Source organism: Felis catus, chromosome A3 (assembly GCF_018350175.1).
Source record: "Felis catus isolate Fca126 chromosome A3, F.catus_Fca126_mat1.0, whole genome shotgun sequence".
Lineage (NCBI taxonomy): Eukaryota > Metazoa > Chordata > Mammalia > Carnivora > Felidae > Felis > Felis catus.
In genome coordinates, this window is record NC_058370.1 from 84,915,709 (window position 1) to 84,930,665 (window position 14,957).

Below are 14,957 nucleotides of genomic sequence, written 5' to 3' on the forward strand. Positions count from 1 at the left end.
CAACAACCGTATCAGAAAAACCAAATCATTATCCACATTCCTGTTTTGCAGATAAGGAAAGTGAGGCAGGAAGACAGTAATAACTTGATCAAGATAAAATAGCTACTAATGGGCAGAACCAGAATTTTACCCCAGGATGTCTGTGTTTGGAGCCTATGCTTTTAACTACTATAATATACTGCTTTTCTTTGCTAGAAAAAAAATGGTATAAAGATGTGGAGTGTTCAGAAACCCTTAGTTTAGTTCAAACAGCTCATCTATTGTGAACCAGGTATTGTACCAATGCTGATGTTACAAAGATGAATAAGGTTCAGTTCTTGCCCCCAAGGCACTCAAAATATAATAGGAGGAAAGACCCTTAAACACCTAATTCCAAGTTAATGTGGAAAAAATGTTTAGATGTGTCAACTGATTTTCTTCTCATTCCCTATAATTTCTTTTTATTCCATGTCCCTTCTCCCATTCAAACTAGGTATCAGGATTGTTAAAGCAGAAAAGCAAAAAATAGACTTTTTGAAGAGCAAATCCAGGATCTGTAGGACCCGGGGAATAAAAATTATGCTATACATGGTAGATTTGGGAGAATTCACCATTGACACAAGATCCCATGGAACCCTCCTACATCCGCCCACCCCAACTACCATACCCTCAATGAGATGAAGATTCCTGAGTCTGGAAGGACAGAAGAAGAATAAGAAGAAAAGAAAATGAATTGGAGGGTAGGATAAGTCCCTGATATTGGTGCTGTGACAGATACTTTGGAAAGAACCAACCAAGAAGCAAGACAGTACCTTGTTTCCTGGGCAACTGGCTAGATGAGTCCAGCATTTGGGAGAGAGGTCTGAGTGGGAAAAACAAATTTGGTGTTATTAGAATATAGGTGGCATTTACAGCATAAGGCTGCATGAGCTCACCAAGGGAAAGCTGTGGGAGGTTGTAGGTCTCATATAACCCTCTGCACCCAAGTTAGGATGAACTCACTAATGATATCTCTGTAGATGGGGCTGGGATGTCCTCGTAGATTTTCCCTGTACTATATTGCGATACAGTTCCCATGTTTCCCATTAGAAACTCCTTGAGGGCAAACATATCAAATATTTTTTTCACTATTATATTCCCTAAATAGTGCCTAGGACATAGTAGATGCCCATAACTTGTGTGATGAATAAATGAATATGCTTCTTTTTGTCAAAACGACAAGGAGAGTAGTTTATTCACTCATTCAATAAATGACTACTATTTGAAGGCACTGTTCTAATTGCTTAGAACACGTCCATGAATAAAAAAATACAGTTCCCATCCCCTTGGAATTCATATTTTATTAGGGGATACAGACATTAAACACAGAACCAGAATCATGAGTTTACCTCAGAGTATATTTCCCGGCAGGATCGGGCTGACATCACCCTCTCTGGGACTTGGCCTGAAACTGTACCCCTGCGTGATGCCTTCTCCTTATTGCTCCTGCTCCCTGCCCTCTTGGTTTCTTCCGAAGGCACTTTTTTAAGTTGCTTGCAGACATATCTTCCTGAAGATGTGCTTCTCAAGGTTTGCTTCTGAGGAACCTGACCTAAGATAGGAGTTGTGCTAGAAATTAAACTTGTTTACAAAAAATAAAATAATATTTTTACTTCTTGCATTCCTGAGTTTATAGCCTGAGACTGGTGTCTGCTGAAAATAGAATGCAGTAAATGCTACGATCAAAATTTGCACCAAGAAGTGGCACAAGGTCCGTCGTGGAGGAATCAGAAAGAAGCCCCTGGAGGATAGGCAGAAATTAGCTGAATGAAAAGTGATGAAAAGTCATAATGAGAAGAAGGGATAGGAGAGACAAAGGTACAGGTGTCAAAACATGTGGAGGCCTGGACCTGGCTAAACAGGTCCACAGATAACTGTACTTAGGAGGTGCTTGGACCACAGGGTGTAGGAGGGGAAGAGAGGAGAGAAGGGGGAGAGAAGGCAGAAGATGATGCAAAGTTGGCAAAGAGAACATCAAAACAGTCCTCCAGGTTAAGAATCTGAACCTTTTCTAAAGGTTTTCAGGGCATGGAAGAGTTTTGTTTTGATTTTTAATTAGGTCATGTAGTCATTTAGTGGTGCTAAATCTAAAAGGACAAAATGTTTACAATTTAAAAAGAGAATCTCTCTCCTGTCCTTCCCTTAGCCATGAAAACTACTGAAACAAATTTTCTGAGTATCCTTCAAGCAATATGTTCTGCATATATAAACAATTGGTATATATAACCCTGCTTTGTTCACCTGACCCTATATCGTGATGATCCTTGTATACTGTTGCAGAGTTTTAAATTTTAAGTGATATGATCAGATTAGCATCTTATAAATACTACTCTACCTGCAGCAGAATAGATGGGAACAGGGCAAGAAACAACAAGGGTCTGATGTAAGATAGTAGCAATGTAATGGAGAGAAAAACAAGTTTTAAAACTAGCTATTTTCATTAAATAATAACCTCCAATATTTATTTAGTGCATCTCTTACCAAGAGCTCAAAGCATCTTCATCCAGTGTCCAAACTATATCGTAGCCAACTGAGAAAAGCTATTTGGGCTTACAGTTTACAGATGGAAGACACAAGGTACATAAAAAGGTACGTTTAGGACACCCAAATTCAGGGTCTAATAATCTCTCCCAAGAATATCCTAACTGTAGCCTGTTGGTGGTCCCAAATCACCAGCACAATGAATGGTAACCTTCACCAAGAACCATGAGAATCAGTTACTGTACCAGCAAAGTACAGTAATGATCTAGGAATTCCTAGAAAAATGAGGGAGTTTTTTTTTTTTTTAAGACTCTGGGGTAACACAAAGTATTATTAAGTTACCAAAATTTCAAATAATTATCTTCAGAAGCAAAGAAAGAAATTAGAAACAGGTCAGACTCTCCCATTAAGAGCTCTCTGGACAACTACTCGATTATGTTTAATATCATCCAACCCTAGTGTTCAGGACACGTTCAGTAAGTACGATGGATTCTCTTTTTCAGAGGTGTACATGAAAGGCTTTGGCAGGCAGACTTCTAAGATGGCCTCCAATGATCCCCATCCCATGGTATTCATGGTTTGTGGAATTCCCTACCGATGAAGGCAGGCAGGAACTAGTGACTTGCTTTCGAATAAACAGAGTAAGGCCAAAGAGATAGGATGTCACTACTGTGATAGATCACAAAAGATTGTGACTTCTATTTTACTGGCAGATTCTCTTAATCATCTTCTTAGGCTTGCATACTTTAATAAAGCAAGCTGCGGGGCGCCTGGGTGGTGCAGTCGGTTAAGCGTCCGACTTCAGCCAGGTCACGATCTCGCGGTCCGTGGGTTCGAGCCCCGCGTGGGGCTCTGGGCTGATGGCTCAGAGCCTGGAGCCTGTTTCCAATTCTGTGTCTCCCTCTCTCTCTGCCCCTCCCCCGTTCATGCTCCGTCTCTCTCTGTCCCAAAAATAAATAAAAAAAAAAAAAAACGCTGAAAAAAAATTAAAAAAATAAATAAATAAAGCAAGCTGCCATGTTGCAGAGTACAGGAGTACATGAGTATGTATTGTACGTTACCCATACAGCAAGGAACTGAGGGTGCCCTTCAGCTAACAGCCAGCAAGGAACTGAAGCCTTCTGTCCAATACCCTGAGAAGAATGGAGTCCTACCACGAACTATGTGAGTGAGCATGGAAGCAGATCCTTCCGCAGTTCAGCCTTGAGATGAGAATGCAGCCTCTGGGCTCACACCTTGATTGCAGGCTTATAAGATACTGAAGCAGAAGACCCAGCTAAGCTGTGTCTGGATTCCTGAACCACAGAAAACGAGATAATAAGTGTGTATTGTTTTCAGCTGCCAAATGTTGACATAATTTGTTAACAGCAACAGACAAATAATGCAATGGCCTTGGCCACATATACAAAAACTGAATCATTTTATTTATTTATTTTTTAATTTTTTTTCCAACGTTTTTATTTATTTTTGGGACAGAGAGAGACGGAGCATGAACGGGGGAGGGGCAGAGAGAGAGGGAGACACAGAATTGGAAACAGGCTCCAGGCTCTGAGCCATCAGCCCAGAGCCTGACGCGGGGCTCAAACTCACGGACCGCGAGATCGTGACCTGGCTGAAGTCGGACGCTTAACCGACTGCGCCACCCAGGCGCCCCAATGAATCATTTTAATTTACTTACACAGACTGATACTGTTCTGTTAAACACGATATGTACCCTTCTCATGAACTCAGCAGTATAATGAGTGACCCAAATGCTAACCAGAGTGCATATTTGGTTGAGACTTAGATATCAATGGGTCTAAAACTTCAGTCCTGTCTTTACTACCACTGCTTCCTGTGATGTTCCCTTAACATGAATCTCAGGACTTTCCCCTTAATTCAAGATCCTTTGAGAAGGACTCTGAGGAAGCTGGTGTTACCTCTGTGACATAAACGGGGAAGAAAAAACGCTAGACTGCATGCCTAAAGGCACATTACACAAAGGCAAAACTGTCAATAACCCCAGCATCACGGGATTAAACATGAAGGCTCACAAGTTTAAGACAACCCCACAAAAGTCCTAAATCAGAACAAGAATATTGAAATTGAGGAATATATACAGTCAGACCTAACATAATGTCTTAAAGGGATTCTAATTTATTTGGAGGTTGAGAGGAGATGAGATACTGTAGACTCAGAGATTTTTCTCTTCCTCTTATTCCAGATGTTTTCAATCTTTCTTCACTTCAAGTTGATAAACCTATATTTAATGAGCATTGACCTAGGGCATTGGAGAGGATGACAAGAAATAAAAATAAAAGGTTCTGCTCTTAATGGCATTATAATGGTAAAAACATGACACATATAAGGAAGATCTACAAATATGAAATAAGGAGTCCTAATTTCACAGAAGGTATTAAACATACAGTGCTCACTATTTACATGCATTCAGTGAGACTCTCAGTTCACTAACTCAGTTGACTAAGAAATAACCGATTAAGGCTTTTCCTTAAGGGGCCCCTGGGTGGCTCAGTTGCTTAAGCATCTGACTTCAGCTCAGGTCATGATCTCCCAGCTCATGAGTTCGGGCTTTGTGTCGGGCTCTGTGCTGACAGCTCAGAGCCTGGAGCCTGTTTTGGATTCTGTGTCTCCCTTCCTCTCTCTGCCCCTCCCCTGCTAGTGCTCTGTCTCTCTCTCTTCTCTCTCTCTCTCTCAAAAATAAATAAACATTAAAAAAAATTTTTTTAAAGTTTCCTTAAAAATAAATCCATTTGTGGTTTCTCTCCAACCTGGCTAGTGGGAAACTTGATAACAGCCAATATTTCGGGCCCTTCTTTCTCAAGAAGTGCTACAGAATTCCACCAGAAAGGCAGGCTAAAGGCCTCTAACTTCGAATGCGGTGTAGCTGTTGCTGATTCCTCATTTATCAGGCCTGCAGTGGTCCTTTGAACATGGGGTGTGGGTAGTAATCTCAGGGTACCTCAACTAAGGACAAGAAGATAGGAATCCAGACCTTGTCTGTTCATCACTTACAGTGTCCCTTGGGAAAAAAACCTCACTCATCCTTTTAAAGGCTCTATTTCTATTTCTGTAAAACTGAGGGCAAATTCCTTTGTATTCCAACTGCCTCTTCAGTAATCATACAGGTGGTTTTCACTCATTTCCATACTTTTCAAAATAAGTTCTTATGTATTCCTTCTGGGAGGTAAGCTAGCCAGGAATTCTTGTGCCCATGTGACAGATGAGGCAATTGGGAGATTGCCATAAGAGATACATCCAAGCTCAATCAACACAGCAGGCTATAGCCAAGTCAGGGTTAGAATTAAGAGTTTATGATATTTAACCCAGTGTTCTTTATATTGCACTGTGGCTGTATATTGCACTTAAAAACAGTCGTCCATTGTATATCCCCCAGGAGGTGTTAAAATGTGCCTAAGCCGTTACTTTAGGTGGATCATCTGTCGCTGGGAAAGGGCTGTATGTGTCTAGGTAAGGATCAGGACTAACAAGACAACAGAGAGCAGAGTTAGGCTGTTGTGTTTGGTTGATGGGGATGGTTTTTACTGTACCTTTGTTCTTAATATTGGATCTTTCTCTGCCAATGTATGGATATAGCACAGAGACATCTATTACTTGTTTCTGAAACATCATCAAAAGCCCCATGGGCAGCAGAGTATAATGCAATGTGCCAACATGACAAGTGTGAAGTGTGTCAAGTCGGGGAACACCATAAATCCTCTATTCAATTCTCAAAGAATATGATACACAAATGTCCATTCATCTTGTTCTCTCACACTTCCACCATTTTCAAAGAAGGTGTCTGATAGGCTAGTGAGGGCTCCCTCTGTGCTGAGCTCCTGAGGGCAAGACTCATTAGCCATGTGGCCATCTCTAAAATTATTACATCCAAACACTCAGAGAAAATAAGAACCTGAGGTAGCACACCATGCCTTGCTGCTATCATTTGTCAAAAACTGGCACCGGTTAGAAATGACACAGGATAACAAGTCCAGAAGCATCTAGAACAAACAAGAATGATTCATCACTGAAGACAGGGCAAAAACACATTCCCATCCATCCACATATCAATTACACAAGTCATGAAAATAAGTACTGGTTCACATTCCTAAGGTCTGAAAAAAAAAAATCATGTGGACCATAAGGAAATTATATTATAGTTAAAATAGAAAACAGACCTAAGAAAAATTTAAATGTGTTGTACTTTTCTCTATGTTTGCTCATCACTGTTTTTGAAGGAAAAAAAATGTTCGTAAAGGGGAGATCAGTATTTGCAGAAAAATATATGCATCCACTACCCCTAGCTTGGCAACATCTGAAGAGGGAAAGAGAAGTGGCAAGGGCATCCAAGAGAGGGGAAGGGGCCAGCTCAGCAAAGGCAGGAAATATGACCAAGAGGAAGAAGTATTCTAACATTTGAGAATGGGCAAAATCTGAACAACAATAGCTAAAATTTATGAAGTGCTCAGCAGGTGCCAGGCCTTGCTAAACTTTTCTCATGTATTATCTCAATTTCAACTCCCCACAACAATATGTGGATGATATATTATTATCCCATTCATTGATGAGGAAACAGGCACAGGAAGGTTATGTGACTCAAGAGTTAAAGATTTAAATTCAGGCAGTCTGGTCCAGAGCTCGTATGTTTAACAACTAAGCCAGTAGTTTTCAAACTTATTCTTGAATAAGAATACCCTGGAGGGCTTGTTTAAACCCAGGATGCTGGTCCCAGCCCCAGAGTTCCTGATTCAATAGATGGGATCTGAGAATCCACCTTTCTAACAAGTTCCTGGATGATGCTGATGCTGCTGTCCCAAGGATCACACTTTGAGAACCACTGCATTTAGCTATGTTGCCCTTTTAAAAGGTGGGCATTCTAGTTTGAGGGGAATAACATTACTACATGCATAGATTAAAGAGAGATCAAGTCAAGTAATAATGAAGAAACATAACTATAGCAATCCACTTTTTCAAAAAAATATCACAGCTGAGACTTGGAAATACTGCGGTGAATACTGCAGGATATAGACAGAGATGCTATCCTTTTTATGCTTAAAAAATTAGAAGTTTAGGGACCTACAAATGAGGTGAGAGCAAACAAACCCTTATAGGTAAAGCAAGGCAGACAACTATACCAGTAAAATCTATTGCTATATATATATATATATATATATATATATATATATATATATATACCCCAAGCATGCTTATGTCAAAAGGGAAAAGATGAAAAAAATACTTTGATGCACGTGTGGCCATAAAACAACAAACTATGCCTATGTCTCAGCCAGCTTGCTAAAAAAAAAAAAAAAAATGAATCAACATGGATAATCTCCTCCAATTCCATGTCAAAATCTGAGAATTTCATTTAAGTTTAGGAATCTAATGAAATCCATTCATTGTCTTTGGAATGTATAATAAGTCAACTGGGACCCTCAAGAAAATTTTTATTCTTAGATCTCAAGAGGCATATTTAAACAGAGATGTTTCTCTTATATATATTAATACATATCTTATATATCATATATATAAAAATAAAAAATCTTCTAACACACACACACACACATACACACACACTGTAAAATTGTTTTAATGCAAAGTAGTTTTTATAGTAACCAAAGTATCTCCCAAGTCTGGATACTATTTTTATTTGACCACTGGTAGTTTTCAAATAGAAAAACATACGCAAAATAAAATCAGCCATTCAATCATTCTTTGGATGCCTTCCATGACAAAGCTCAGAGGACACAAAAGTTTTGAGGATTATGATTGTAATGATGAGGCTTACAGCCTAACTGGAAAGACTTTATACTTTTATTTATATGTATGAATATGTCTCTATCTTCCAGAATGTCTTAGTTTTAGACAATTATGAATATGCACTGAATCCAGAGGATGGTGCCAAGCATTTCTTTACTTTTCACAGGGAAACCCATGTAAAGCCTACTTCAACATGGCAGTTTGTGTCTCTTTGCCCTTGGATAGTTGAAATGAGGTGAAAGATATCAATGGAGGGAGAAGAAAAGTGTACATACAAGGTCAAACATGGTAGGTACTATATACATTTTGCAAACAGTAAGTACATATAAGAGGGATCACTGGAAATCTTAGGAAACTTTCTGAGAGGCTGTGGGACTTCAGATTTGAAAGAAGATCGAGATAATAGTGGGGAGGCACCATGCAAGACAGGAGGGTGCTTCTGAACAGGGTATCCCCGGAAGACTATTGATCTAGTGTAAGCCTTTATGAAGAAGTCATTAAGTACAGTGATGTTATGGACAGCATAGATCTAAGTAGAGAAAACACTTAGGGAAAGCTCTAGAAAAATGTTCTTGAGCAGATCAGAGAGGGATGGGTTGTCACGCCAAGGGTGACTTTTCCTTTACAGCCACGGAAGAATTTGAGAGAAGCGACAAAAACTAAGTAATGGTTTCAGCAGACAAGCTGATAGCATCTTGTAGGATATGTCTGAGGAGAGAATACTATCTAGGAAGCTACTGTAACAGGCCAGATGTGAAGTAACAAGGACTCAAACTAAAGTCAGGCCAGTGGGAATATAAAGGAAGGGATGACCATGAGTCCTGGGAAACTAAGGAGAAATCCCAGTTTTGGCTATCACTGGGGCTGAGGGAGAAGGAATAGCCAAATAATGATGTCAAGCTTTGCAATTTCAGTGTGTGGCCAGAAACAGCAACTGAGGCCCAGATGGGTCATGTTTAGTAAGTGGTGGAGCAACATTTAAATATCTGAAATCTCAGCTCAGCCCTTTTCCAAGTGCATCATGCTACTTCATGCATGTTTCATACAAAGCTTTTGAGGTGTGACATTATCCCATACCAAGTAACTCTAAAACCATATGGCACATCTTATATAACAACAACAGAAATAAGGCATTTTTTTTCTAGCTCCTAAGCTTTAATTGAAATGAGTAGTTTTATAAGAAATCTTTTATTTTTCAGGGTGCCTGGGTGGCTCAGTCGGTTGAGCGACCGACTTCGGCTCAGGTCATGATCTCACGGTTTACAAGTTCGAGCCCCGCGTCAGGCTCTGTGCTGACAGCTAGAAGCCTGAAGCCTGCTTTGGATTCTGTGTCTCCCTCTCTCTCTGCCCCTTCCTCACTCATGCTCTGTTTCAGAAATAAATAAAGAAATCTTTTATTTTTAAAATCCTAATATATTATTTATAATGTCATAACTATAGATTTTTTTCCTCAATAGACACTGTGGTGCCTCATTCCCCAGACAGAGTAATCTCTTGTAAGTTCTCATTCCTCATTGATTCTACAGGTTCTTTAGAGCAGGGTGCCTCAACCTTAGCATTCCTGACACTTTGGGCCAGGTAATTCTTCGTTGTATGTGTTCATCTGTGCATTGTAGAATGTTTAGCAGCATCTCTGACCTCTACTCACTAAATGCTGGCAGAACCCTGCACTCGAGTTGTTATAATCAAAAATGTCTCCAGGCATTGCCAAATGTCCCCTGGGGGACAAAATCATTCCTAGTCAAGAACTACTGCTTTAGTAGTATTTTTAAAAGACCATATTAATGAAGATATTTCCATTTGACAGTCCTCTTGTTGGGAAAACCAAGTTCTGTCTTGATATGGTGGTCTTGCATATGGGGAGAGTCGCAGAGACTTGAAAAGACAAGACTCAATCACCAGTTATCAAGTTTCACCTCAAAGTTCCCTTTCATGGGATGTCACTACATCTGGAATGAAATGAAAGGTTATTTGCTTATACACAGGACCCAAAGGTCTTCTGTGGTCTTTAAGAAACATGACAAAAGACTGCTTTTCATGAACCCACTCTTCATTTAAAGTCAAGTTCTTGGGGCGCCTGGGTGGCGCAGTCGGTTAAGCGTCCCACTTCAGCCAGGTCACGATCTCGCGGTCCGTGAGTTCGAGCCCCGCGTCAGGCTCTGGGCTGATGGCTCAGAGCCTGGAGCCTGTTTCCGATTCTGTGTCTCCCTCTCTCTCTGCCCCTCCCCTGTTCATGCTCTGTCTCTCTCTGTCCCAAAAATAAATAAAAACGTTGAAAAAAAAAAATTAAAGTCAAGTTCTTTTTTAGCTGGTTAGAAGAGTTCTTGTCTCTTGGAACAAACAAAATTGCAGCCACCTCCAGCAAATTTCAATGTCTGAGTTATAAACCTTCCAAAGTTGACTCTTAGTGGAGGACAGAGCTGAACTCCTTGTCACTAATGTCCCTGGGTCTATAAAGCAAAACCAAGGAAATGGTCCTTTATCAGAGAAGGATGTAGCTATTACTGCACTCTGATCTACCCCAAACAGGCAGGCCTGGGAGAGAGTAAAATAACTGATGAGACGTAATGTGCCATCAACATCAAATCCTATAACTTCATCTTTCAGATTCATCAGGAATTGAGTAAAGAAAAAAGGGACCTGTTACGTTTAATCCTAAACTGACAAGACATTTGTATTTATGAGGCAAGAAGTTACATGTGCCAACCAGGCTCCTGTCTTCCTTAAGTAAAAGCTTTGTGTCAGCTCTTCTGTTTACTCACTCACAGGCTGCTTTCTGGTCTCACTTGCTTTCCTCTATATTTATATTGAAAGAATACATTCTCAGCAGCTTTTAGGCCCTTAAATGCATTTCAAGAGGAGACCAAGCCCAATCACTGTTACTTAATTAACACAATTGTGAAGACTTCAATCTAGCTACACAATAGCTTTCCTGACCTTGCAGAAGGAGGCACGACTTCATTATTGAGTATATTGTTTCCTATAAACATATAAAACCCCTACAATAACAATCCCATCAGCCGAAATGAAGTTATCTGAGAACAGAATTAAACTCTAAATGACCTTTTGCTCTACTCCGTAGCCCCCTATTAATAATTTCTAATCTAATCAGTGTGGATAAATGTACTAAGGCTGGTCATGCCAGGCACAGGGCCAGCCCGGCCAATTGCCGTCCATCTGATTCATTCCAGTCCAGAGCTTGTCTGGAAAAGACGCATCCCTCGCTGAGAGGCCACTGCCTGATTTCCTCTTTTGTTATCTTTTAGCGGCAAAGTCATGTCCTTGTAACTGATAGACACGTTTCTTTGTAAATAACCCTGGAGTGACTGATAGAGCTTTTGCCAGACAAAGGCAGCAAATAGCAAGGCATTACTCATGCCAAGCAGGAGAACACTGTGTCACGGCTGACAAATTTATGGGAGATATGAGCTCACCTTTTGCACAAATATATACTTTCCTGGCAAATTCATCACATGCTTTAATGGCCCTATACTGCATTTGTCAGCTGTCTGTCCCTGTGCCTTGTTGCCTTTGGTTTCCTGTCAAGGATTGTTTGTTGAAATCATCTAGCAGCCCCATTCTTCAGCAGTGAGACCCAAGAAAGATCAATGATGACACCTGTATTGATAATATTTTACATTCAACTATTTGGCTGATAAATCATTTTAACAATGCTGATATGTTTATTGAGTCTCTGCTGGCATCACAATTATATGGAAAGTGATACCAACTTAAATCTTTGTTTTGTTGGTCTAGATTTTATTTCTTGCTTTTCATTTTCCCATAATTAAATATGCCATGGAACAGGTTTGACTCTCCCATCTCAATAGCATGTGAAAACAGGAAAAGAGGTGACCTTGCCCTTGCACACACTGGTTTAAAAAAAAAAAAAGGAAAGAAATGGCAGCCTAGTGGCTACTCTCGGTAAAAGGAGTAGTCATTAGAAGGGAGAACAAGGGGGCTCTTCGGATCCCGATAATGTCCTGTTTCTTGACCTGTGTGTTGGGTTAAAAGATGCATTAGTTTCTAAACATTCTTTGGGCTTTTCTTTTTCAATATATGCACTTTAAGAAAATGTTTATTCATTTATTTTGAGAGAGAGCGATCACACGAGCAAGAGAGGGGCAGAGAGAGGGAGACAGAGAGAATCCCAAGCAGGCTCCACACTGTCAGTGCAAAGCCCGACTTGGGACTTGATCCCACAAACCGTGATACCAAACCTGAACCAAAATCAAGAATCAGATGCTTAACCGACTGACCCACACAGGGGCCCCAATGTATGCACTTTTTTGTATGTACATTATACTTGACTAAAAAGTTGCACAAAAAATAGCAAACATATCACATACATCCACGCACACACACATTATAAATATACAGGCTCAGACTCCATGTTTGCTACCTTGAAACTCTATACCACCTATATAATCCCTTTGGTTTCTTCCTATAAATATCATATGTCCAACATGGAAATTCCACCTCCTCAGAGAATTTCAAAGTAGACCTTAGGGTTCTCAAATTCCTTAGCCTTTACTTTCTCTGTAAGACACTTTTGTCATGAACTCCAAGGTCTCTGTGTGGAAAAAGAGACTAAGGCATCAATAAGAAGAGATCAAATTTTCCCCTGATTTCCCTGTGATTACCTGTGATTCAAGTCACATGCTCAGTTCATGTCTATGAAATATTCAGATAAAGAACAAACATCCAGATAGAAAGGGAAAAATTCAACTACTTGAACTGACAAACTTATTATTAGAAGCACCTGGATGGATGTACGGGCTTCCCAGAAGCCCTCAACAGACTGTCACCTTCTTGTCATTGGCCAGAACTGCATCATATAGCTCCTCCACCTTCAAGGTAGTCTGGAAAAGAGATTATTTAGCTTCTTCAGCCTCTATATTATTCCAAATGCAATGGTGTTTGGAAATGAGTCTCGAATTGACCAACTCATAGTCCTAGGTAGATGAGCAAAAGCCAGAGCAGGCCACAGGTGAAATGGGTATATAGGAAATATCCAGGGAAGAATTTTTTTTTAATTAGGGTTTTAAATTTGGATGCTCATTGTAATCACCTGGCTTTCCCCCACTGAGATTCTAATTTAATTGGTTTTGGGTATGACCCCTTGCATCAGGATCTTTGAAAGTTCTTCTGTTTCCAATGCTCGGCCAAGATTGAGTGAGAACTTCTGGCTTAAATAGAGAAATATAAAGACTTATATGTCCAAAGAAAATAGCAAAAATATTAGATGAATCACCAGCCATTATTTTTGTGGATCTGAAGTTGAAGATTAAACAAAGGTTTAAAAAAGAGCTTAACTGGAAAAAGCAAGAATCTGGGGGAAAAAATCCCCTGATTTTACAAACACTTGAGTGACAAGATAGGCGTTAGACAACATGAACAAATTTATTTTTAAAAGTGGCATATTGCTGAATTGACACTCAATTTAGTACTTGGATCTATTCTTTTTTAATGTTTATTTGTTTTTTTGAGAGAGAGAGAGACAGGGAGAGACAGAGCATGAGCGGGGGAGGGGCTGAGAGAGAGGGAGACACAGAATCCGAAGCAGGCTCCAGGCTCTGAGCTGTCAACACAGAGCTCCACGCGGGGCTCGAACTCACAGACTGTGAGATCATGACCTGAGCCGAAGTCAGACGCTCAACCGACTGAGCCACCCAGGTCCCCTGATACTTGGATCTATTAGCATAGAAGGTAGGCAGTCTTATTTCCATGACTAATTGGGTAACTGTGTCACTGTTATATATTCACATCCTACCTCCACCACTTCCTAGCTGTGGTCTTGTACAAACTACAGACTTCTCTAAAAGCCTCAGGTTTCTTATTGACAAAAGGGGGAAATGATTGGAACCTACCTCTAAAGGGTTGTTATGAGGAGCTATTGAGATAAACTGAATAAAACACTTAGCTCAATGTCTGGTACATAGTAAAAGCTCAGTATCATCATTGTTTTGGGGACCCCATTCAGCATGCTCATTTACAAGCATTAGTGTTACCAAGAAAGAATTAGGAGAAGTTGGATCTGAAAAACCTTGAGGTGACAAATAACTCTTATCATGAGGCTTGTGATCAACTAATACTCAACTATCCCAGAGGAGGAGATCTTAAAATAGATATAAAATGCTGCTGAGGAACTTAGGTTAAATATGATAAAATTAGGGGCATCTGGGTGGCTCAGTCAGTTGAGTGTCCCAATCTTGGTTTCAGCTTGTGTCTTGATCTCAGGATTGTGGGATCAAGCCCCGTGTTGGGCTCTGCACGGAGGGTGGAGAGCTTGTTTGGGATTCTCTCTCTCTCTCTCTCTCTCTCTCTCTCTCTCCTTCTCTCTCTCTGCCCTGCTCGCACACTCTTTCTCCCTAAACAAATCAAAAATTTAAAAAAATATGATAAAAATAGTTAACTGTGAAGGTAACAAAACATGACAATATATTACTATAAGACCCAATGGCCTCTTCTCCTAAGAAGATCTTCTGTAATAGGAAATATTTTCATCTTTTTAGACTAGTGTAAGCCAGAGTGTGGTAAGTAAATTAAGTCTCAACATCCTTTTAGCTTTATGAGCCAACAGTTGCTACCCAAAAATATAAACTCAAGGAGATGAAATTCAGATTTCAGTTTAGAAGTGATGTCATTGAGACCAGTGGCTGGTTTGTGAAATGCCATGGCAAAATCTGTATTTCCTCCAA

The 14,957-nt window shown here is 40.1% G+C and overlaps 1 protein-coding gene across 5 annotated transcripts in view; it reads right to left on the reverse strand.

Moving 5' to 3' along the window:
• Positions 1-14,957, reverse strand: part of LOC111556217 (E3 ubiquitin-protein ligase RNF113A-like) — a 509,945-nt gene that overhangs the window by 84,869 nt on the left and 410,119 nt on the right. For 4 of the 5 annotated variants that reach the window (XM_045054300.1, XM_045054296.1, XM_045054299.1 and 1 more), the window contains exons 5-6: positions 1,368-1,570; positions 792-841 (exon numbers count right to left, since the gene is read on the reverse strand). The exons of the other annotated variant lie outside the window; for it this stretch is intronic. The gene's annotated coding sequence lies outside the window, so the exon portion shown is untranslated. The remainder of the gene's footprint in view (positions 1-791; positions 842-1,367; positions 1,571-14,957) is intronic. 5 annotated transcript variants of the gene reach the window in all.